We start from the raw sequence: 24,606 nt of genomic DNA, 5'->3' as shown, positions 1-24,606 counted from the left end.
AAACGTATCATATAGGATAAAAAGTGCTCGCAACAAGTGCCCAGTCAGTTCACAACAAGGTAAGTCTCAATATATATATATACGGTAACAATCCGCGAAATCCATAAAAAGTTCTGTTACAACTCTGGTTTAAAATGAGGTGCTAGATATTCGATGCGTGGTCTACAAGGAGTCATTACTGTAGTACAGTCTTAGGGCTCGCGGTATGAAGGACATTGAATGTCTTTTGCTTCTGCTGAGCGTTGATTGGTGGCGTCTTCCCCTGCGGAGGTTGTAGTGGTTGTCTGAGGGGGTAGTCATGAATGCCCAGAGAGGTGAAGTGCTGTCCTGCAGGATGTTTTCAAGTGTTCTCCGGGTACAAAAAAAGAACAAGAACAAAAAAAAAAAAATCGGCCCTGAAACAATACCCCCGTTTTTACGGTGGTAATGAGGTCCAAGTATTGGTTAGAAGTGGTTCAAAACTCAGCTTTCTCTTCCACCATGGTAAGATGTAACCTTGCATTGCCCCTACAGCATATCGGCTATGGCTTAAGTGTCCTAACGCTATACATTACATGAGAATGGACAATCTTTGTCGCGCACCTAGATGCCTTTGTGTACTAAACTATCTAAATAATATCATCCCTGAGTAGCTTCTTAATGAATATAATTCTGCAGATCAAAAAATAAATTCAATGTCATCTGCTCTTTTGAAATATGAAGTTTTCTGGAAAGGATAATGAGTCAAAATGTAATGTTCGGTACCAAGAAAATAAATTTTGTGTTTGAAAAGTATCTAATAATAAGGGCAAATATGTTTGTGTGTGAGTAACGTTCAGTACCAAGTATAGATCACTTGTTAATGTAAGGACGACCGGACTATTTGAATAACATCAGTAAAATAAAATAAAATAAAATAAAATAAAATAAAATAAAATAAAATAAAATAAAATAAAATAAAATAAAATAAAATAAAATAAAATAAAATAAAATAAAATAAAATAAAATAAAATAAAATAAAAAGTCACAAGAGCAAAAGTAAAAAAGTATATCCCCTGTTTCACCACCTCTTCTTCTATGGATCAAAAGCGCCCCCTAGTAATGTTTACTACAACTTCAATAGTTCGTGGTCAGGCGTCGTCCTATTGAAAAGCACCTTTTTTGTGCCCGTTCAACGTTTTAGACATACTGGTATACTATATAGAAGAAATACGGACTCCACGGAATGACAATGGAACATACATAGAAAAAACTACAGACAGAGTGTGGATCACGTTTAACCTGCCTGGGGTTTCAGCCAGACCGTGGCTATGAGATTGCTTTTGATCTATGAGACTGAAGCTTCCTGCAGTTTAAATCAGAATTGCCAGGCGACGCTCTTGATCCATGAAAGGTGCTACAGCAGAAACTGTGTAGCCTATGACAAATCTTCACTTGACCTGCTGAGTTTCTTATATTCTTAACAAGGATCAGTCCCCCTTGTGACCTCGAAAAGACTTGATTACAATAGACACAATTCTTTTCTACATGACCTTGCTGTGAAGAATTTAGACATTTGCGTAACAAACCGTTTTCGAATAGACAAAACCCACCATGCTATTCCTTACTGGGATTTCTAATGACAACAACATACCGAACAAACTAGCTGATATATAATAGGATCATACAGCCTATATCTATTGAATCAATTATAACAATGAAAAAGAAAAACATCTCCTGTCGGCAAATTGATACCTGTGGCAAGGTCCAAACCTTTTGTTACGTCATCACCGTACATGTGTTTGTGCCGAGAGAAACGTCATCTGTGACGTCATCATCGTGGTCACGTGACATTAGGTACCGAACAAGTTTCATATGTGACGTCATAAGAAGACACTTTCGTGAGCTGAAATCGGTGTCAACGCGTTTTGTGTCACTGTTAATACGCTGAGATATTATTTCCGGAATACGAGAACGTTTCTGTCGTTTAATATGATCGGGAATATTGTACTGGCTTGTCACGGTACATGCTTTGTGCCGAGTTAACGTCTTATGTGACGTCATCATCATGGTCACGTGACATTAAGTGCCGAAACAAGTGTCATCTGTGACGTCATAAGAATAAACTTTCGTGAGCTGAAATCAGTGTCACATTTTGTGTCACTGTCAATATGCTGACATAATATTTTAGGATTATGAAAACGTTTCTGTCGTTCAATATGATCGGGATTATTGCACTGGCTTGTCACGGTACATGTCTTTGTGCCAAGTTAACGTCATTTGTGACGTCATCATTGTGGTCACGTGACGCTAAGTGCCGAAACCAATGTCATTTGTGACGTCATAGTTAGACATTTTCGTGTCCCGAAATCAGTGTCAGTGCGATTTGTGTCACTGTCAATACGCTTAAATATTATTTTCGGATTACAATAACGTTTCTTTGGTTCAATGTGATAGGTATTATGTTACTGGCTTGTCACGGTACATGTTTTGTGCCAAGATTTACGTCTTTTGTGACGTCATCACCGGGGTCACGTGACATTAAATGCCGAAACAAGTGTCATTTGTGACGTCATAAGTAGACACTTTCGTTGGCCGAAATCAGTGTCAACGCGATTTGTGTCATTGTAAATACGCTTACAAATTATTTTAGGAATACGATAACGTTTTTGTGGTTCAATATGATCGGGATAATGTCACTGGCTTGTCACGGTACATGCTTATGTGTCGGGAGAAACGTAATTTTGACGTCACCATGGTGCTCACGTGACAACATGTGCCGAAAGAAGTGTCATTTGTGACGTCATAAATAGACACATTCGGGAACTGAATTCAGTGTCAACGCATTTTGTGTCGCTGTAAATACGCTGACATAAATTTCGGAATACGATAACGTTTCTGAGGTTAAAATGATTGGGATGATGTTACTGGCCACCGGCTTGCTGCAGAGTCTGGTGACAAAATCTGTAGAGTTTCTTATCCAAGGTGAGTTAAAGTATACGTCATGCATTTGCGGCAAACAAGGGTTATAATGTACAAGTCCAAGTTATTCAATATACCTGGATATATCAACATGTTGTACGTAAACAATCGTGATTGGGCTAGAAAGCAGCATTTTACAAGTTTAAATGTTCTTCAAGAATAACTCATCTGTTCTGACTTATAGTCTTTGATACCTGGAGACTGAAGGCTATTATCCTTTTCTTTAAATAAAAGAATAGAATTTTGGCCATTGTAAAAACGACACTAATGATCTTTTTTTTTCTCTTCTCTTGATATCAGTTAATATGACGTTGCAAAATCGAGAAGTACATTACACATTTTGAGAATGATTAAGTAATTGATGCAGGAACACATTCTTTAGAAGTGTTTATAGTAAATGTTCTAGAACATCTAGTTTAAGCAACCTGCAGTTTGGAAGTGTAGTATTTGGGTAAATTTACCTCAGGGTATGTAGTTCTAAAATGGAATAAAAGGACATGTTACGTAGAAAAAACAAACTATGACGCTCAGAAACGACGTTTCTAGACTTTTCGAGACGTTAGTATATTTTTCTTGGTATCTTCAAATTAACATGTAGAGATGAATATTATTCTTATTGTGGCAATGAATATTTTGTGGCTATTTTAGAACAAACAAAAAAACTGATTCAAGTGCCCGTTTTGGGGTTGTGTACTGGTGTTCTGGAACGGTCTATACTTTACATACTTATTAGCATATCATACATAAAGTATAATATACTTATATCTTGTTCTTATATCTTGATACGTTTTTCAACTCAAGCTCCAAAGGGTCCGATCAAAACAAAAGAAGACATTGGAGATGACGGCAAACCGTCTACCGGAAAGAACGAGACGGGATTTGACGGGAAGGACATTAACCTCGTTCCCAGGAAGACGGATACAAAAAACGGAAGTGCCGAAGCTCGCAAGCTAGACGCTGAGAAGCCGAGGACAATAAAGGTTGCTGCCATGGACGATCGTACCAACAAAGCCACTAAGTCATCACTCAAAGCCGTTAAGCCATCACGATCAAAAACTTTCGGAGGGATGAAAAAAGGTTTTCTCTTTTGAAGAAACAAAATAATGGATAGAAGGAGTTCGGTGTTTGAATAACATAGTAATACATTAGTAAGATGAAGCACGTGTTTACGTTGATCATTTACAGTGATTATTTAATCATTTACAGTAAATTGATACACCCTATGTATCTAGTATAAATCTGCTTCTTTTTCGGCGGTAAACAGCAATTATATATTACAATTTGTTACTTTTTAACGTAAGGGAGCTTCTTGGTTTATATCGAGTTTACTAGGGTTTATCTAGTAGGATGTACTTATGAAGGTACAAGGAAGAAAAGAACACTACGGGTTACTAAAGGAAAGCCATGCAAAATTTTAAAGATAGGACAATATGAAAAAAAAGAAATTGTGTATATCAGAAAAAAGATATTGTGTATATCAGAAAAAAAATATATTGTGTATATCAGAGTCTTAAGCTACAAAATGTTTCTTGATGTTGACGTATGCTGTTGTTGTATGTTGTATTTCTTACATGCATGGCACAATGTAACATGCTTCTGAGTTACGTAAGCCCTGTCATACATTCAAGACCTCCCCACGACTTTGCTCCCAACCACTTCCCAATCACGGTCGGCGATTGGCTAGCGTTGGGAATAGAATTAGAACCTAGCCCATTTCTAGTTCGCTCCTCTTATCTCATTCAAGAAGTGTATGACCTCTGGGACTTTTGTTTTAATTCTATATGTGTTGAAGTATGCGGCTTTTAAAGACTAGTCGGCAGCTTTACCTACCAAATTCCAAACTCATTGCTCGTGACTAATTCCCAATTAATCAGGGTCTGAAAAAGGTCGGGAAGCCATAGTCGGCTATGTGTGACGTGACAATGTATGTAGCTCGGAAAAATAATACCGCTGTAGATGCACCTTTATTCGTATGTGTATAAATACTATCAATGATTTCAGTATTTGTCACTAGTTCAAGTCATTCTAGCTTGACTAAAATCTATTGCAAATTCAATTTCATTGATTTTACGCCAATTTATCATAACAATCTGTAAGTACATATATTGTATTACAACAGTACTTTAGGCATCAAGAACTTCCAATCAATGGCTATGACTGAAGGTGTACATGTACAATATCTATATATGATATTGAATAGTTTGCTGTACTCTGGATGTATGAAATATGTGAAAACTGTTTTTTCTGTGTCGATTATGATATCTGACCTTATGCATAAGCATTTGTGATTCTATCATTTCATCGCATTTTTTTTATAATAAATGAAGAAGTATGATCGATCTGGTGTACACTTGAATGTGATGGAATTGCTGCTTTTTATTATTCAAAGAACGAAGGACGTATTTTTCGTGTGTGGATAGCGTTCAGCACTAAGGACAGGTATGTTTGTGCGTGAATAGTCTTCAGCAAAAAGAACATATTGTTAAGGACGGTTAGTCTTATCGAATACGGACAGAAAAACATATATAAAATACAAAAGCCGAAAACATTTATCATAAGTGAAATGTATTCCTCCTCCTGGTCAAATCTATAGTCATGGATCTAGCAACGTTTAATAGAACTGTAATAGTTAGGCGTCGCCCCGTTTACAAGTCGTTTGCTGTGCACGTTCAACATTCAGGAAATATTGGCAGATTGTATAAAAGACAGACGGAGATACATAGAGAAAACTACACGGTGGATCTCGTGTCAGTTGAGGTTTTATCCCGTCCATAAGATTGCTGTTGATCTATGGAACTGAAGCTTCATTGACAAGAAATACTTGCAGTTCGGGTAAGATTTGCCAGATTTGTCGCTCTTAAACCATGAACATAAGGGCGCGACAGAAGAAACTCTTTAACTTACAACAAAAGTTTAACATTGCTTGTGACTTTCTTATATTCGAAATAAGAATCAGTCATTCTGCAATCCACGTTAAAAAGTTAGACACAATTCCTTTTCACAAGACGTGACTGTCAGATATTGCAGTAGTGTTAACATTTCCTGACAATGGTCTTCTTTCATGATGATAATAGAGGCGTCTTTAAGAAAATTAATGCAGTTCTAATGGGGATTGCCAGGTGACGCTTTTGATCCATTGGCATAGAGATGCTGTAGCCGCAGACCTTATACTTTTGAATATTCAATCAAACCAGCTGATATCAAACCAGCAAGTATCCTGTCCGTGGTGCTGAACGCTTATCAAATACACAATCAAACTCACAAACGCAAAAACACACACAAAGACCAACAAGCACACAAACATACATACATACATAGACACACACACACACACACACACACACACACACACACACACACATATTTATACACATACACACACGTACTAAGGAGAAATTTACATGAACCTTGAGGTGAACATAGCCAGCATTTTGTGCTTAATTTCCTTTTTTTTGTCCTTTTTTTCATTAGTGTTAAGATTCCATCTCACCAGTGTGTGTGTGTGTGTGTGTGTGTGTGTGTGTGTATGTGTGTGTGTGTGTGTGTGTGTGTGTGTGTGTGTGTGTGTGTGTGTGTGTGTGTGTCCACACACGAACAAGCGATATATAATTGGTTAAGGGAAATTGTGTACGTGCTCTAGCAGCCTTTCTGGAAGGACAGGAGCTGATAGTGTTTCATATTTAAATGGTTTGTATTGTTTCTTTAAACTTTAATTATTTCTCGTACAGTTAATGACCTCAAAGCCTAGCGTAAACCCTAATATCTAGACTGGGGGGGGGGGGGGGCTAAAAGTTTCCGCGCCAATTTTGACATCGTATTCCTGCCGAACGACGTATGGTAGGTACCTTTAGAAAAGGTGAATACACCTGCATAATTTGCATCATTCATCAGAAACTTCTATTAACTTACGGTAAATACTACGGGTGTAATATTTGATGTATAGGTACTGTATACGTAGAGGGTAAGGAAGTCTATACAAGTCATTACACGTGCAACCATCATTTAATCCTCACTTTTAACAAATCGTTGCGTGGCCAGATTTTTTTTAAGCTTTCCTCTTTTTGTTGACATCACACGGCACTTGCTGAATTGTTCACAACGATTTATCTGCGATCATTGTACGATGTACGTGAACAAGTATTGTTTATGTTTTTATGGTGTTCAGTAACAAGGACAGGTATGGTTGTGAGTGGATCCGGATAGTATTCAAGACCAAAAATAGGTATGTTTGTGTTTGTGTTATGACATTGTTTAAGTGTTTAAAAAATTATAGAAAGTGTTCAGTACCAAGGTCGGGAATTTTTGTGTGAGGATAATGTTCAGGAACAATGACAGGTGGCTAGTTCATGAGAGGGCGATAGGTTTCATTGAATTTTGACAGTTAAACAACAACTCACAGGCAATAGAAGCGTTTATGGTTCCGGGTCGGAGTTCAATTGTGACCGGGGGTTGGGTCATGACCCGGTAATCTGCCGGAAGTGCGTGGTCGTCACCCTGATTTCTGCCCGAGATTGCTTGGTGATGGTTTTAGCTGTGTATGAATATTTTGAATCTTCTGAAAAGCCCGTGAGTTGTAGTATTTTTGGGCGCGGTGCAGTTGGTTCGCTATCGAAGCCTTTTTTGTATTAGTCCGCGGGAACGGTGATGCGGTTTTCTCGCCTGATGACCCAACCAGCATCGTTTCTAATGCATTTTCACCGAATTTGCGTCATCGGAGATTGCGAAAAAGTTATCACATGACTTTTTTATTTTTTTCATTTTTCAGAGACACCATTTACTAAGCTTTCTCAGCATATATGCCGTGACCCCAGGAAAACTCGTTTTTTCCGAGCAGGTTCGATCAATAAAGTGTAAAAAAATGATAATTTTCGGATGCCAAATTTACATTTTACTATGGTTTCCACCCAAAATAAAGGGACAACGGATAATACCGATAAATACATCGGAAAACAGCAGAAAACCGCTTTTCGACCATGTGATTACATTTTCCGTCCTACTTTTCTCGGCGGAATTGTAGCCCGTCGACCTGAGGGTGTCGGCCTACATACGAAATCGCAAAAAAAACTCCGGTCCGAGACCTTATCTTAAGCGAAAAGTACACCTGGCACTGCAACATCTCTATCATAGATCAAAAGCGCCCCTAGCAACGTGTTCTAGAACTCTAATAGATCTTCGTTAGACGTCGTCATGTTGAAATGTCATTTGCTGTGCATGCTCCTTGAACCGTGAACCTTAAACGATGACATCAGCGAAGTCATCTCGGGAGACAATGAGTTCTGCTCCACTCAGATTTGTCTTCCCTAAGTGATCGAAGCTCCGCTGTAGAGATGTCACTGAGCCCAGTATCCGTTTTTAGGTTGTCAGTGAGGGTTGTGCGTCTCCTGCCCCTTTTCCTGTTTCACTCCGTTGACTTCCAGAGGACAAGGTGGCTGGCTGTCGGCTTGGTATGCCGGGCGCAGTGTCCAGCAAGTGTCATCCTTCGGTACTTTTTTTTCTGGGAGAGACTGGGAGATCACCGTACAGTACAGAGTGCACGCTAAGCGTACTAGAAATACCGGTATAACATAGATGTCATCACGATTCCCGTAATATGTTCAGGAGGCGTCGCAGAGTTACATTTTGATTCCAAATCACCCGAGGTTCCGGTCCGATAGGGTCTATCAGATCGCTTAAAGTTATGAAACTCAAGCTTAAAGAGAAGACATACTTGAAGTTCTGGTAAAGATCGCCAGGCTTCGCTTTTGAGCCATAAACTGCAAGTAACTATGTATTTCTAAGTGCTATGGTAGAAATCATTTAACATAGTACAAAAGTTGTTCTTTGCTCGTGAGTTTCCTATAGATAAATGGAAAAAAGCAGCAAACTAAAAGAATTAAGCAGACGGACATAACTATAAACAATTGAGGCTCAATGAGGGTTTAGCATTTTGAAAGTAAACGATAGCAGGTCTAATCAAAACTGCCAGATGACGCATTTGATCCACGAGCAAAAAAAATACATTAAGATATGACCTTTTACTTCCGATTAGAAATGTTCAAAGAACTGTCATAAATTAAAGTTGCCAGCAAGAACTGAATGAAGAACCTAGCTAGATATTGTAGTTATAAACAACGCTTTAATACAGTTAGATGTATATAAACTAGGTGTGACAGGTGGTATAGTGTGTTGCGACAATTAAAAAGTAGAAAGGCCGACAAAAACGCCTAAAACACGTCAAAAACCTGCCGGAACCCATCCTCTGCTTGGAGAGTAGTAAGGCCATGTTAATTTGATTATATGGATGGCATTCACGCCCGCATCAATTTTCGTTTGTTTAAGAAATTATAATATTATTTGCTTTCAAATTTCATTTAAATTTTATTGTATTTTACCATTGATCACTATACTGTCCTACATTTGTAATTGAAATGTTATTTTATATAATTATGTTTTTGCTTCTTGTCTGCCCTCAAGAAGTTATGGAATGCTATAATATGGTATCTACCAGTCAGCGATATGGCGACGAGCATCAACGCGGCGGAAGGTTAAAATGGGTACCTGACTTCGGTTGGGGAAGGTTGTATTGAGGTCACCTGGTGAAGCCGAATGGCAGCCGGCCAGACCCTTGCGACAGTTCCACAAAAAGCAAGTGTGGATAAATTGAAAATATGTTTATGTTCCCCCCCTCTTTCAGTTTTGGTCGTTATTGTCATCAAAGATAGAAAAAAATGAAGAAAAAAACAATCACAGATATTGTTTTAAAAAACTGAAATTTGTCAACTTCAGCACCATAATCATGTGGTTTTGTGTATAGTGTTCAATAGCAAGGACAGTTATGTTTGTGTGTGGGTATTGTTCAATACCAAGGACAGTTATGTTTGTGTGTGGGTATTGTTCAATACCAAGGACAGTTATGTTTGTGTGTGGGTATTGTTCAATAGCAAGGACAGTTATGTTTGTGTGTGGGTATTGTTCAATACCAAGGACAGTTATGTTTGTGTGTGGGTATTGTTCAATACCAAGGACAGTTATGTTTGTGTGTGGATAGTACTAGTGTTCAATACAAAGGACAGGTATGTTTGTGTGTGGGTATTGTTCAATACCAAGGACAGTTATGTTTGTGTGTGGATAGTACTAGTGTTCAATACAAAGGACAGGTATGTTTGTGTGTGGGTATTGTTCAATACCAAGGACAGTTATGTTTGTGTGTGCATATTGTGTTCAATACCAAGGACTGTTATGTTTGTTTGTGGATAGTGTTCAATACCAAGGACTGTTATGTTTGTGTGTGGATAGTGTTTTGCACCAAAGACAGGTATTTTTGTGTATGAATTGTGTTTAATAACAAGAACAGGTATGTCTGTGTTTGAGTAGCGTTCAGAACTAAATATAGATCACTTGTTCGTGTGAGGACGACCGGTCTATATGAATAGTATCAGTAAAAAAAATAAAAAGTCACAAGATCAAAGAACGTTAGTTAAAAGTGAAAAGTATATCCCCTGTTTCACCACCTGTTCTTCCATGGATCAAATGCGCCCCCTAGTAATGTTTACTAGAACTGCTTTAGTTCGTGGTCAGGCGTCATCCTATTGAAAAGCACTTTGCTGTACCCGTTCAACGATTTAGACATACTGGTATAAAATACGGAATATAAACGGACTCCAGCCGACTGACCACGGGACATAAGTAGAGAAAATAACAGTGTGGATCACGTTTCACCTGATGTCTCCGCCAGACCAGGGCTATGAGATCGCTTTAAATATACGAGACTGAAGCTTCCTTGACAAGGGATACTTGCAGTTCAAGTAAAAATTGCCAGGCGACGCCCTTGATCCATGAAAGGAGCTACTGCAGAAACTATTAAACCTACGACAAAGTTGCACTTTGCTTGTGATTTTCTTCTAATCTAAATGAGGATCAGTTATCCAGCAATCAACCTAAAAATTAATGAGGCACAGATCTTTTCAACAGGGCGTTGCTGTGAACATCTAAAGTTGTAATTAGCAGTGTAAGGCCGTCTTTGTTCTGGTCCACTAGGATGAAGGAGGAAGCGTCTTTTATAGTGATAAACCAAGCTTGCAGTTCTGATAAGGATTGCCAGGTGGCGCTCTTGATCCATGTGCGAACAGATGCTATGACAGCGTACCTTATAGTTTTGATTAGAGACATCCAATCAAGCCATTTGTTAGCACAAGCCAGTGACCTGTCCATGGCACTGAACGTGGCACCAGTCAGACATACAATCACACATGTTTCTAATGCTAAAGTTGACAAATCGTTTTCTTTTTTCCTGTATCTGCACCTTTGATTTTTCAATTCTTTCATCATATAGTTATGAACGTTTGCTAACCAACCGTATTACGCGACCAGCTGTCACTTTTTCCAGTCCCGAATAGGCATTTTATACACAACAATATTAATAATGCATATAATCTCTCCATACACTTCGTACTGGGAAAGCAAAAGCATCAAAGCACCTCCGAATTTTGCAAAGGAAGAAAATAAAGCAGTTGATAATTTGACAGAGAAAAAAACGGAAGCACTTTCTAGCCTGTTTTAGGATTAGCAAAACTTACCCAAATACCAAATTCGATTGTTAGTAAAACAAGGCACTGATGCAATATCTTGCTGAAATTACGATACGTAAAATCCGGTTTGAGGAAGAGGAGAGTCGTTATAATTTTGTTTTACAGTTTCACAAATCATCTTATGGTGACTCCCAATCATTTTTCAACATAAAAGAAGAAAATACATACACAACAAACTACGCTTAAATAGGCTAACTGATCTACTTAATTAATAATAATAACCATAAGGAGAAGAATATGAACTATGGATTTCAAAGCATCACCTGGTGGTCACGTGGAAACTGTAGCAAAGGCCAAGCCTTTATTACGTCATCATGGTATCACGTGATTGTGTATGTAAATGTGCCGAGTGCCGAGAGAAACGTCATTTGTGACGTCACCATGGTGGTCACGTGACATTAAGTGCCGAAACAAGTGTCATCTGTGACGTCATAAGTAAGTAGACACTTGCGTCAGCTAAAATCAGTGCAAACGCGATTTGTGTCACTGTCAATACGCTGACATATTATTTTCGGAATACGATACATTTTCTGTGGTTTAATATAATCAGGATTATGTCACTAGCTTGTCACGGTACATGTTTTCGTGCCGAGAGAAACGTCATTTGTGAGGTCATTATTGTGGTCATGTGACATTAAGGACCGAAAGAAGTGTCATTTGTGACGTCATAAGTAGACACTTTCGTTAGCTGAAATTAGTGTCGACTTATTTTGTGTCGCTGTAAATACGCCGAGATATCATTTTCGGAATACGATAACGTTTCTGTGGTTCAATATGATCGGGATTATTGCACTGGCTTGTCACGGTACATGTTTTTGTGCCAAGAATTACGTCTTTTGTGACGTCATCATCGGGGTCACGTGACATTAAATGCCGAAACAAGTGTCATTTGTGACGTCATAAGTAGACACTTTCGTCAGCCGAAATCAGTGTCAACGCGATTTGTGTCATTGTAAATACGCTTACAAATTATTTTAGGAATACGATAACGTTTCTGTGGTTCAATATAATCAGGATTATGTCACTGGCTTGTCACGGTACATGTTTTCGTGCCGAGAGAAACGTCATTTGTGACGTCATTATTGTGGTCGTGTGACATTAAGGACCGAAAGAAGTGTCATTTGTGACGTCATAAGCAGAAACTTTCGTGAGCTGAAATCAGTGTCGACTTATTTTGTGTCGCTGTCAATACGCCGACATACAACTTTCAAAATTACGATAACTTTACCGTGGTTCATTATCATCGGGATTATGCTACTGGCTTGTCACGGTACATGTTTTTGCGCCGAGGGGAACGTCATTTATGACGTCATTATCGTGGTCACGTGACATTAAGTGCCGAAACAAGAGCCATTTGTGACGTCATAAGTAGACACTTTCGTTTCCTAAAATCAGTGTGAACGCGATTTGTGTCGCAGTCAAAACGCTGACATATAATTTTCGGATAACGATAACGTTTCTGAGGTTCGACATGATCGGCGTGATGCTGTTAACGACTGGCTTGTTGCAGAGTCTGATGACAAAGTCGGTAGAGTTTCTCATTCAAGGTGAGTTCAAGTTTACGTCATGCTTTTGCGGAAAACAAGGGATATCCTTCTTCTTCTTTTTTACCCCCAGATGACCTCTCGAACTTTTGTTGTTCTAGAACTTCCTATTTTGGCTACCTGCAGTGTAGAAGTATTTGACGGAGCTGACCGGAGATATAGTTCTAGAATGAAATTGAAGGACATATTACATAGGAAAAAACTTTTGAAACGATGTTTTCAAACTACTAGCGACGTATCTATTTCTTTCTGGACATCTTAAAATGTACATGAACAGGTGATTATCATTATTGTTTTGTTAATGAAATTTTGTAGCAATTTTATCCCAACAAAAACAGCAGTAAAGGATCCCAATCGCCGTTGTGGTGTTGGTTACGTGTGCCAGTGTTCTGGAGCGGTCTTTACTTTACATAACAAATCTTATATGAAGCATTTTTTTTTCAAATGTCTTTATACGTTTTCTTATTCAAGCTCCAAAGGGTCTTTCGAGAACAAAAGAAGACATTCGAAATGACGTCTCAGAGTGCGACAAACCGTCTACCGGAAGAAACGAGACGGATTTTGACCGAAAGGACATTAACCTCGTTCCCAGGAAGAAGGAAAACAAAATCGGAAGTGCCAAAGTGCGGAAGCTAAACTTTGGGAAGCTGAAGACAATGACTGTTCCATCCATGGATCGTATTAACAAGACCGCCGAGTCAACACAAACACCCAAAAAATCACCCCGACTAAAAACTTTTGGAGGGCTGAAGAAAGGTTTTCTCCTTTAAAAAAATATAGAGAGACTATATATGGTGCGTTATTATGTGATTACCAGCAATAACATAATACAATTTGTTTTTTAAAACTTATAGAGGCCTTGTTGGTTTACCTGAAGTTTTGGATGTATGTATGATGTATGATAAAAAGGAAGAAAAAACATTATGTTTTACCTAAAGAAAACCCTGCTAAAATTTGAAAACAAGACAATGTAAAAATACAGTGTATCTTTTTAGCTATCTTGATGTTAACCTATGCTGTTGTTGTATGTTGTATTTGCTACATGCATAGCATAATGTTACGTGCTTCTGAGTAAAGCCCTGTCACACATTTAGGACCTTAGAAGCTTCCCACGACTTTGCTCCCGACCACTCCCCAACCAGTATCGGCGCTGGGTTAACGTTGGGGGTAGAATTGGAGCCCATATCTAGTTCGCTCCTCTTTTCTCATCTAAACAGAGTTTTGCATCTGGGACTTTTGTTTTTTTATTCTTTATGTGCTGACGCAGGTGGCTTTTAGACTAGTCAGCAACTTTGCCACCAACTCCAAAATACAGATGACCTTGCTCGTAACTTACTCCAAAAGATGGTCTTTAAAAAATCCAGAAGCCATGGCCGGCTATGTGTGACGTGACATTGTATGTAGCTCAGAAAACGAATACCGTTGTATAAGCACCTTTATCCGTATATGTACAAATACTATATATAATCAAAGTATTTGTCATTACTCCATGTCATTGTCGCTTCACTACAAATCTTTATTCACTTCGTTTTATTGTTTTCACTCCAGTTTATAATAACAATATTGTATGCACATAGTATGTATTACAAAAGTGATTCAGGCTTCGAACACTTTATATCAATAGCCATGACTGAAGATATGTATGGACAATATCTATGTATGATGTTAAATAGTCTGGATCTGGATGTGTAAAAATATGTGAAAACTTGTTTTCGAAAGACACATGATGATAATATCTGAGAATATGCATAAACATGTGTGATTCTTTAATTTTATCGAACGAATGAATGGATGAATGAATGAATGAATGAATGAATGAATGAATGACCGAACGAATTGGCAAATTAATGAACGAACGACGTGTTAGGATGACTGTTCGAATTAAATATTGTCAGTAGAAAATCAAACTGACAAGTACAAAGGGTTTGTCATTGCTAAAGAAAAGTATTTCTTCTGCTACAGCATCTCTATGCTCATGGATCAAAAGCGTCCTCTAGCAATGTTTACTAGAACTCCAATAGTTCTTCGTTAGGCGTCGGCTTCTTGGAAAGCACATTGCTGTGCAAGTTCAATGTTTTACAAATTTACGTATACAAGAACTTACTGATAGATAGATTAATTCCCGTGGCACTACTAGTGGACGTGTAAATAAAAAACTATCTCGCATCTCCATGCCACCTTAGGTTCGTGCCCGACCGGGTCCATGATGTCACTTTTCATCCGTGTAACTGAAGTTTTCTTGAAAGGATAAAGTTGCAATTCTAGTGAGAATTGCGAGGCGGCTCTTTTGAGCCATGGCCATGAAGGTGCTATCTAGCAGAAAACACAAGTTTGCTGTACTGAAGTTAACAAACATTTCAGGTTTGTCTGAATGCCTTTTCAGATGGCATTTTTGATATCTGGTGAAACATTGAACTTAAAAGGAGATAAGTCATACCTTGTGTCATAATTGCTGGCGTCGCCATTTACGGACTCCCTTGACACGGCCCGGGCACGTACGGAAATTCATACTAATATCATCAATCAAACATAATAAGCATTCCGTCCCTCACCTCCATATTATTTGTTTGTTAATAAGTACGTTTGCTTTTTAAGTGTTACTTGTAAACAACATAACGCTTAACAACAGGATAGGTCGTTGTGAAGTATAATTGCAGTTGTAGTTAACATTGCTAGGGGACGCTTTTGATCCATGAGGATCAACCGGCTTCGGAAGCAATAAATTGCAGTTTTAGTGAGGATTGGCATGTGACGCTTTTGATCCATGGGTTTTAAGATTCTATACCAGAAGACTTTCTACCTCTTGTTGCACATGTAAACAGACACACAAACAACTGACCTGTCTATTGTGCTGAACGTTTATTAAGTTTAATGAGTTTATTGAGGTTATTGAGAAAATCCATTAGTGATGTACCCTATGGCACACTAGTAGTCTTCCTGGACTTCTAACTTGACAACACAATAAATACATTAGACATAACAGTACATACAATGCCAATGACAACGACAACATAACGAACAGCATACCAACATTAAGTATGTACACTAATTACAGTAATTGGAGATCATAAGAAATTACATGTAATTGCAGATCAATAAAATTATAACAAAAGCTCACAGATTCCTGCTTTAAAATTTTATACTGAAGGAGCGGTCTGTAGTTCAATCCTGGAGACTATTCCACATTGAGGCAGCCCTGTACATAAAAGTTTATTTGCGGCATTTGCATTAGGTTTATCTAATCTAAAGGTCGGTCCTGGTCCTGGTCCTGAAGTTGACAAATAGTTTAATTACCTTTGCCTAGAAGGTTATGTTATCGCTAGCGTTAGTGTGTGCTTCCGTCTGTCAACATAATAATAACTCAAGAATGCGTGAATGAATAGCGGCTGGCTATGGAACTGCAGCGGAACCGAGTTTAATATATCGTGTTCTGGACATGCTATGACCGTGATTTTTTAGTTGCAGATAGCTCTTTGGGAGCACAGTAAGTCCTGTAGGTTTTGGCCCCTAGCAGCTTTTTTCGAACTGCTGGTGCCGATTTTGTTTCAAACTTTGAAAGAGAATAACGCAAGCCGGTGTTGGCGGATCGGCATGGTTTTTAGTATGTAGATAGCATAGGTATGATTCACAGAATCTTATTTGCATGATTTATCAAGAAAGTTTGTCAATCGACTGTGTTCCATGAGAAAGACAGAAACGTCGATAGATATCAATTATAAGTACTTATTTACTTATGAACAAATAGCGGTATCTAGCATTCCTTACTTTTTCCGCTATCGTCGTACAGCTTCGTTGATTTGATCGATTTGATACATTTATTAGGCTGTATGAACGCCAGGCAGGGGCTATCTGAATGGGATAGCCCTAGTCACTAGTTACTAGACAACGTGTATAGTATAAATCTGTCTTCGGAACAAACGACACATGACTATGCAAAGTAGGCCACGGCTTACACAAGATGGAAAAAAAACCTAAAAAAAGAACACACGCACGCACACACACACACACAGACACAGACACACACACGGACACACACGCACACACACAAACACACACACACACACACACGCACACACACACACACACAAGCACACACACACACACATTCACATACACACACATCGGCCTCTAATAGTCCCCCAGATTTTTTTACATGATTCTCTACTTTGGCCTGTATGTTATTCTGTAAAATATATTATAAACCTTCACACAACAAAGCTACCCAGTACACTCTAAACTTGTAAGGCCATGTTGCTTTGATTATATGGATGGCATTCACGCCCGCATCAACTTTCGTTTGTTAAAAGAAAATGAAAATAATACTAGGGCTGGAGGGCCTGGACACAATATAAACGTTTAAGTACCGAGCAGTAGTTTGTTTGGCTAGACCATGTTAAATAAACATTATCATTTGCTTGCAAATTTCACTTTTCTAGGTTGATATTTTTTACTATTGATCACGATACCGTCCTACATTTGTAATTGAAATGTTACTTCATATAAGTTTTTGTTTCTTGTCTGCACTCAAGAAGTTATGGAATGCTAAAATGTGGTAAAGACCAGTCAGCGATATGGCGACGAACGTTAACGAGACGGAAATGCACTGTGGCGTCACCGCTGATGACATTGTAGGTCCCCCTCTTTCCATTTTAGTCATTAATGTCATCAAAGATGGAAAAAGAAAAACAATTGCAGATACTGTTTTAGAGAAAACTAGAATTTGCCCACTTCAGCACCAAAACCATGTGGTTTTGTTGATAGTGTTCAGTTGGAATGGCAGATATATTTTTGTGTGCGTAGCGTTCACGACGAAGGACAGGTATGCCTGTGTATTGATGGTGATAGGCACCAAGGACAGGGATATTTGTGTGGATAGTGTTCAGTACTAAGGACAGGTATGTTTTTGTGTGAACAGTATTTAGTACCAAGGACAGATATGGTTGTGTGTGGATAGTGTTCAGTACTAAGGACAGGTATTTTTGTGATTGGATAGTGTTCAGCACCAAATACAGGTATTTTTGTGTGTGAATGGTGTTCAATAACAAGGGCAGGTATGTTTGTGTGAGAGTAGCGTTCAGGACTAAGTATAAATTACTTGTTTTTGTGAGGACGACCGGTCTTTTTTGATAATGGCAGTGAAATGAAATTAAAAGTCACAAGAGCAAAAAGCGTCTGTCATAAGTGAAAAGTATATCCTCTGTTTCACCACCTCTTCTTCCATGGATCAAAAGCGTCCCCTATCAATGTTTACTAGAGCTGCAATAGTTCGTGGTAAGGCGTCGTCTTGTTGAAAATCACCTTGCTTGGCATGCTCAACGTTTTAGACATACTGGTATACTATACAGAAGACACACGGACTCCACGGAATGACAATGGAACATACATAGAGAAAACTACACACAGAGTGTGGATCACGTTTCACCTGAGGTTTTAGCGAGACCAGGGCTATGATATTGCTTTAATCTATGCGACTGAAGCGTCCTGCAGTTTAAGTCAGAATTGCCAGGCGACACTCTTGATCCATGAAAGGTGCTACAGCAGAAACTGTGTAGACTATGACAAATCTTCACTTGACCTGCTGAGTTTCTTATATTCTTAACAAGGATCAGTAACCCAGTGACCTCGAAAAGACTTGATTACAATAGACACAATTCTTTTCTACATGACGTTGCTGTGAACAATTTAGACATTTGCGTAACGAACCGTTTTCGAATAGACAAAACCCACCATGCTATTCCTTACTGGGATTTCTAATGACAACAACATACCGAACAAACTAGCTGATATATAATAAGATCATACAGCCCGTATCTATTGAATCAATTATAACAATGTAAAAGAAAAAAAAAATCTCCTGTCGGCAAATTGATACTAGTACCTGTGGCAAGGTCCAAACCATTTGTTACATCATCACCGTACATGTGTTTGTGCCGAGAGAAACGTCATCTGTGACGTCATCATCGTGGTTACGTGACATTAGGCGCCGAACAAGTTTCATATGTGACGTCATAAGAAGACACTTTCGTGAGCTGAAATCGGTGTCAACGCGTTTAGTGTCACTGTCAATATGCTGAGATATTATTTCCGGAATACGAGAACGTTTCTGTCGTTTAATATGATCGGGAATATTGTACTGGCTTGTCACTGTACATGCTTTGTGCCGAGTTAATGTCTTCTGTGACGTCATCATCGGGGTCACGTGACATTAAATGCCGAAACAAGTGTCATCTGTGACGTCATAAGAATTAAACTTTCGTGAACTGAAATCAGTGTCACATTTTGTGTCACTGTCAATATGCTGACATAATATTTTAGGAATACGATAACGTTTCTGTGGTTCAATATGATCGGGATAATGTCACTGGCTTGTCACGGTACATGCTTATGTGTCGAGGGAAACGTAATTTGTGACGTCACCTTGGTGCTCACGTGACACGCGTTTTGTGTCACTGTCAATACGCTGAGATATTATTTCTGGAATACGAGAACGTTTCTGTCGTTTAATATGATCGGGAATATTGTACTGGCTTGTCACGGTACATGCTTTTTGCCGGGTTAACGTCTTATGTGACGTCATCATCATGATCACGTGACATGAAGTGCCGAAACAAGTGTCATCTGTGACGTCATAGGAATAAACTTTCGTAAGCTGAAATCAGTGTCACATTTTGTGTCACTGTCAATACGCTGACATAATATTTTAGGAAAACGATAACGTTCCTGTGGTTAAATATGATCGGGATTATGTTACTGGCAAGTCACGGTACATGTTTTTGTGTCGAGTTAACGTCCTTAGTGACGTCATTATTGTGGTCACGTGACGCTAAGTGCCGAAACAAGTGTCATTCGTGACGTCATAGTTAGACACTTTCGTGAGCCGAAATCAGTGTCAGTGCGTTTTGTGTCACTGTCAATATGCTGACATACAATTTGCAAAATTACGATATCGGGATTATGCTACTGGCTTGTCACGGTACATGTTTTTGTGTCGAGAGAAACGTCATCTGTGACGTCATCATCGTGGTCACGTGACAATAAGTGCCAAAAGAAGTGTCATTTGTGACTTCATAAGTAGACACTTTCGTGAGCTGAAATCAGTGTCGACTTATTTTGTGTCACTGTAGATACGCTGACATATTATTTTTAGAAAACGATAATGTTTTTGTGGTTCAATATGATCGGGAATATTTTACTGGCTTGTTAATTTGTTAAATGTTTTTTGCCGAGAGAAACCTCATTGGTGACGTTATTATCGTGGTCACGTGACAATAAGTGCCGAAAGAAGGGTCATTTGTGACGTCATGAATAGACACTTTCGTGAGCTGAATTCTGTGTCGACTTATTCTGTGTCGCTGTCAATACGCTGACATATAATTTTCGAAATACGATATCGTTTCTGAGGTTCAAGATGATTGGGATGATGTTACTGACAACTGCCTTGCTGCAGAGCCTGGTCACCAAGTCGGTAGAGTTTCTTATTCAAGGTGAGTACAATTTCACGTCATGCATTTGCGGCCAGCAAGGGTTATAATGTACGAATCTATTAGTAAGTTATCGAAATTTGTTTTTAATATAACGTTACCAAATGGCTATATCAACATGTTTTACGTAAAACAATCGTGATTTGGCTAGACAGCTTGAACAAGTTTGCATTTCCTTCAAGAATTATTCCATTTGACGTTCTTAAAGTCTTCGCTGCCTTTCGAATAGTTGATTACGTGAACTAGTGTTCTGGAACGGTCTATACTTAACATATTATATCTGACTTAAAGTATCATAAACTTAAATCTTGTTTTTATAAAATTATCTTGACATGTTTTCTACTCAAGCTCCAAAGAGTCCTATGAAAACAAAAGAAGACATTGAAGATGGCGGCAAACTGTCTACCGGAAAGAACGAGACGGGATTTGACGGGAAGGACATTAACGTCGTTCCCAGGAAGGCTGATACAAAAAACGGAAGTGCCGAAGCGCGGAAGCTAGACGCTGTGAAGCCGAGGACAATGAAGGTTGCTGCCATGGACGATCGTACCAACAAGGCCACAGAGTCATCACTTAAAGCTGTTAAACAATCACGATCAAAAACTTTCGGAGGGATGAAAAAAGGTTTTCTCTTGTGAAGAAACAAGAATGGATAGAAGACCAAAAAAAGTCATGGAGGTAAAATAATTAAATCGATGGCTGTAAAGAATAAATTTAGAGAGTTAATTTTTCATTAGAAGGAATAGGAGTTCGCTGTTGAGAACGTTAACGACGAGAACGTGTTTACAGTAAAAATGCATAGCGATTATCTAACCATTTACAGTAAACTATTGCACCCTATGTATCTAGTATCTATCTCCTCTTTCGGAAGGCACATCTTTCCTCACCAGTATCCTGTACATTGCAGTGATGCACGCGTGTTTACTTAACTTCTGCAAACAGCTATATAGCTATTGGAGGCGTTTTATATAATATATATGGTTTACATGTATCAATCATATATTACAGTTTGTATTTTTTTTAAACGTTAAAGGGCTTTTTTGCTTTAGCTCAAGCTTGGGATGTATGTATAAAGGTTAAAAAAACACACTACGGTTTACTAAAGAAAAACCATACATGCATTTAAAAAGAAAACGATAAACAAAAAAAAGATATTGTGTATATGAAAATATTTAACAACAAAATGCATCTTGATGTTGAGTTGTGCTGTTGTTTCATGTTGTATTTGGTACATACATGACACGATGTAACGTGCTTCTGAGTAAAGCCCTTTCACATATCGGTAATTACCTTCCCCCGACTTTGCTCCGGATCACTGAGTTAACGTTGTGAGTGGAATTTGAGCGTAGAATCGGACAAAATGGACAGATTACGAATTTCCAGTTCGCTCCTCTTATCTCATCTAAACAAAGTTTGACTTCTGGGAATTTTTCTTTAAATTGTGCTGAAGCAGGTAGCTTTTAAAGACTAGTCGGCAACTTAATTCAATTGCCTACCAACTTCTAAACACAGTTTGCTCGCGACTTATTCCCAATTAATCAGGGTCTATAAAAGGCGGGGAAGCCATGGTCGGCTATGTGTGACGTGACATTGTATGTAGCTCAGTAAAAGAATACCGCTGTATCCGTATATGTACAAATACGATATATGATTCAGTATATTTGTCATTACTTCATGTCATTGTAGCTTGACTAAAATCTAGTGCAAATTCGATCTAATTGTTTTTACGCCAATTTATCATAGCAATCTGTAAGTACATAGTATGTATGACAATAGTTTTAATCAAAAGCTATGAATAAAGATGTACTCGTACAATATCTATATATGATATTGAATAGTTTGTAGTACTCTAGATGTATGAAATATGTGAAAACTTGTTTCGATGTTGATTATGATATCTGACTTTATGCATAAGCCTGCGTGATTCTATCATTTCATCGCGTGTTATTGATAATAAATGAAAAAAAGTATGATCGATCTGATGTACATTTGAAAGTGATTGAATTGCTGCTTTTTATTATTCGTAGGACGAAGGACAGGTATTTTTGTGTGTGGATAGTGTTCAGCAAAACTGATAGATTGCTTGTTAGCGTGAGGACGGCTAGTCTTATTGAATATTGACAGAAAAAAAAACTAAGGCGCAGAAAGCATTTATCATAAGTGAAAAGCATTCCTCCTGCTAAAGCAACTCTGTCTTCATGGATCAAAAGCGCCCCCTAGCAATGATAATTAGAACTGCAATAGTTCTTCGTTAGGCGTCGTCCTGTTGAAAAGTACTTTGCTGTGCACGTTCAACATTTAGGAAATATTGATAGATTGTATGAAAAATAGACGGACATACATACATAGAGAAAACTACACGGTGAATCTTGTATCATTTGAGGTTCTATCCGGTCCATGAGATTGCTTATGATCTATGAAACTGAAGCAATGTCGACAAGAAATACTTGCAGTTCGAGTATTAATTGCCAGGCGACGCTCTTGATCCATGAAAATAAAGGCGCGACAGAAGAAACTGTCTAACCTATGACAAAAGTTGCACTTTGCTTGTGAGTTTCTTATATTCGAAATAAGAATCAGTCATCCAGCAATCAACCTAGAAATAACTAAGGCACAATACTTTTTTACAGGACGTAACTGTGAACGGTAGTTAACAGTACCAGGCAATGTTTTTATCCAAGAGAATGAAAGAGGCGTCTCTGAAAGAAGAAACAAACTTGCAGTTTTAGTGAGGATTGCCAGGTGACGCTTTTGATCCATGGGCATAAAGATGCTGTAGCAGCAAACCTTATACTTTTGATAAGAAATATTCAATCAAACCACGGGCTTTAGGCTACGGTACATGTTTTCGCTCAAATGCTCCCGAAGACGGTTTCTTCCGCCGCTAACTCCGGAAATGCCCCCCCCCCCCCCATTAGCGGGGATGGTTTCTCCCGTCGTCCTTTGCTAATTACCTCTTACTTTCACACAATCACACACACACACACACACACACACACACACACACACACAAATGCACACACATACTGAGGGAATTAAAACGACATTTGAATAAATGCGTTAATTAGAAATTTCCATGAACCTTTGGGTGAACATAGCCAGCATATCTGTCGTTATTGTTTAATTTTGGATGACAATCGGTGACCTGCTGGCAGCTATTTTATTGGTCTTGTCAAGAAATCGCTAGAAAACAATTAAATGTAAGATAGTGTACTTTTAGTCAATGAAAGCTATGTCCCCACTTTTTTCCCAGTTACATGCAAACTAAAATTGTACCAAAATCTTTCGATGCACATCCCCTGGTAATATCACTGGAGTCCTTTGAATAGTATACGTGCATTTCTAAAACGTTGAATGTGCACAGTAAAACACTTTGAAACTGAACGACGCATCACCACGAACTATTGCAGTTGTAGTAAACATTGCTAGGCGACGCTTTTGATCCATGAGCTGCTGTAGTAAAAGCTGTACTTTTCTTAAGTGACGAACGCCTTTAGAGCTTGATTTCATGCCATCGGGAGCTCCCTGGTAACTCTACGGCGCTGGGAGGGGTGCCCGTCCGCCCGGACAGATTAGCCCGCTCGGGGGTGGGTTTACGGCCTTGGCTTATCTACGATGGCTGCTGCGTATCAGGTGCGAAACATGGCGGTACCGAAACTAAGTGATTTTCTGCTGCAGTTACTTACTGAGTTCATGCCCCCGGTCTGGTGCAAACAGACCGTTGCATCGGCACTTGCGCTCCTGTGTGTCTATATGTGTTTATGTGCGCTCGTGCCTGCTGCATTAAGCGATAGGGAATCAAAGGAATGTACTAAATCTTTAATTTCACAGCAGAAGTTACTTTGCGTGTATCAAAAAAGGGCTGCTGGTGTTTGATAAACATTAATATCTAAGATCTGATGAGGACTGCAATTTTCAGCATTGAACTGAATAAAAAATTCCCATGAATTATAATAGCTTAGCCCGAGTGTCATCCTGTTTAGTTCCAGACTCTACCTCGGTAAAGGTAGAGCCTTGAAATAAACAGGATTACACTCCGGCAAATAATAGCTATCAATTATTAAATGAACAGAT

The sequence above is a fragment of the Branchiostoma lanceolatum genome, chromosome 6 (genome assembly GCF_035083965.1).
Source record: "Branchiostoma lanceolatum isolate klBraLanc5 chromosome 6, klBraLanc5.hap2, whole genome shotgun sequence".
NCBI lineage: Eukaryota > Metazoa > Chordata > Leptocardii > Amphioxiformes > Branchiostomatidae > Branchiostoma > Branchiostoma lanceolatum.
This window is presented reverse-complemented; position numbering follows the sequence as displayed.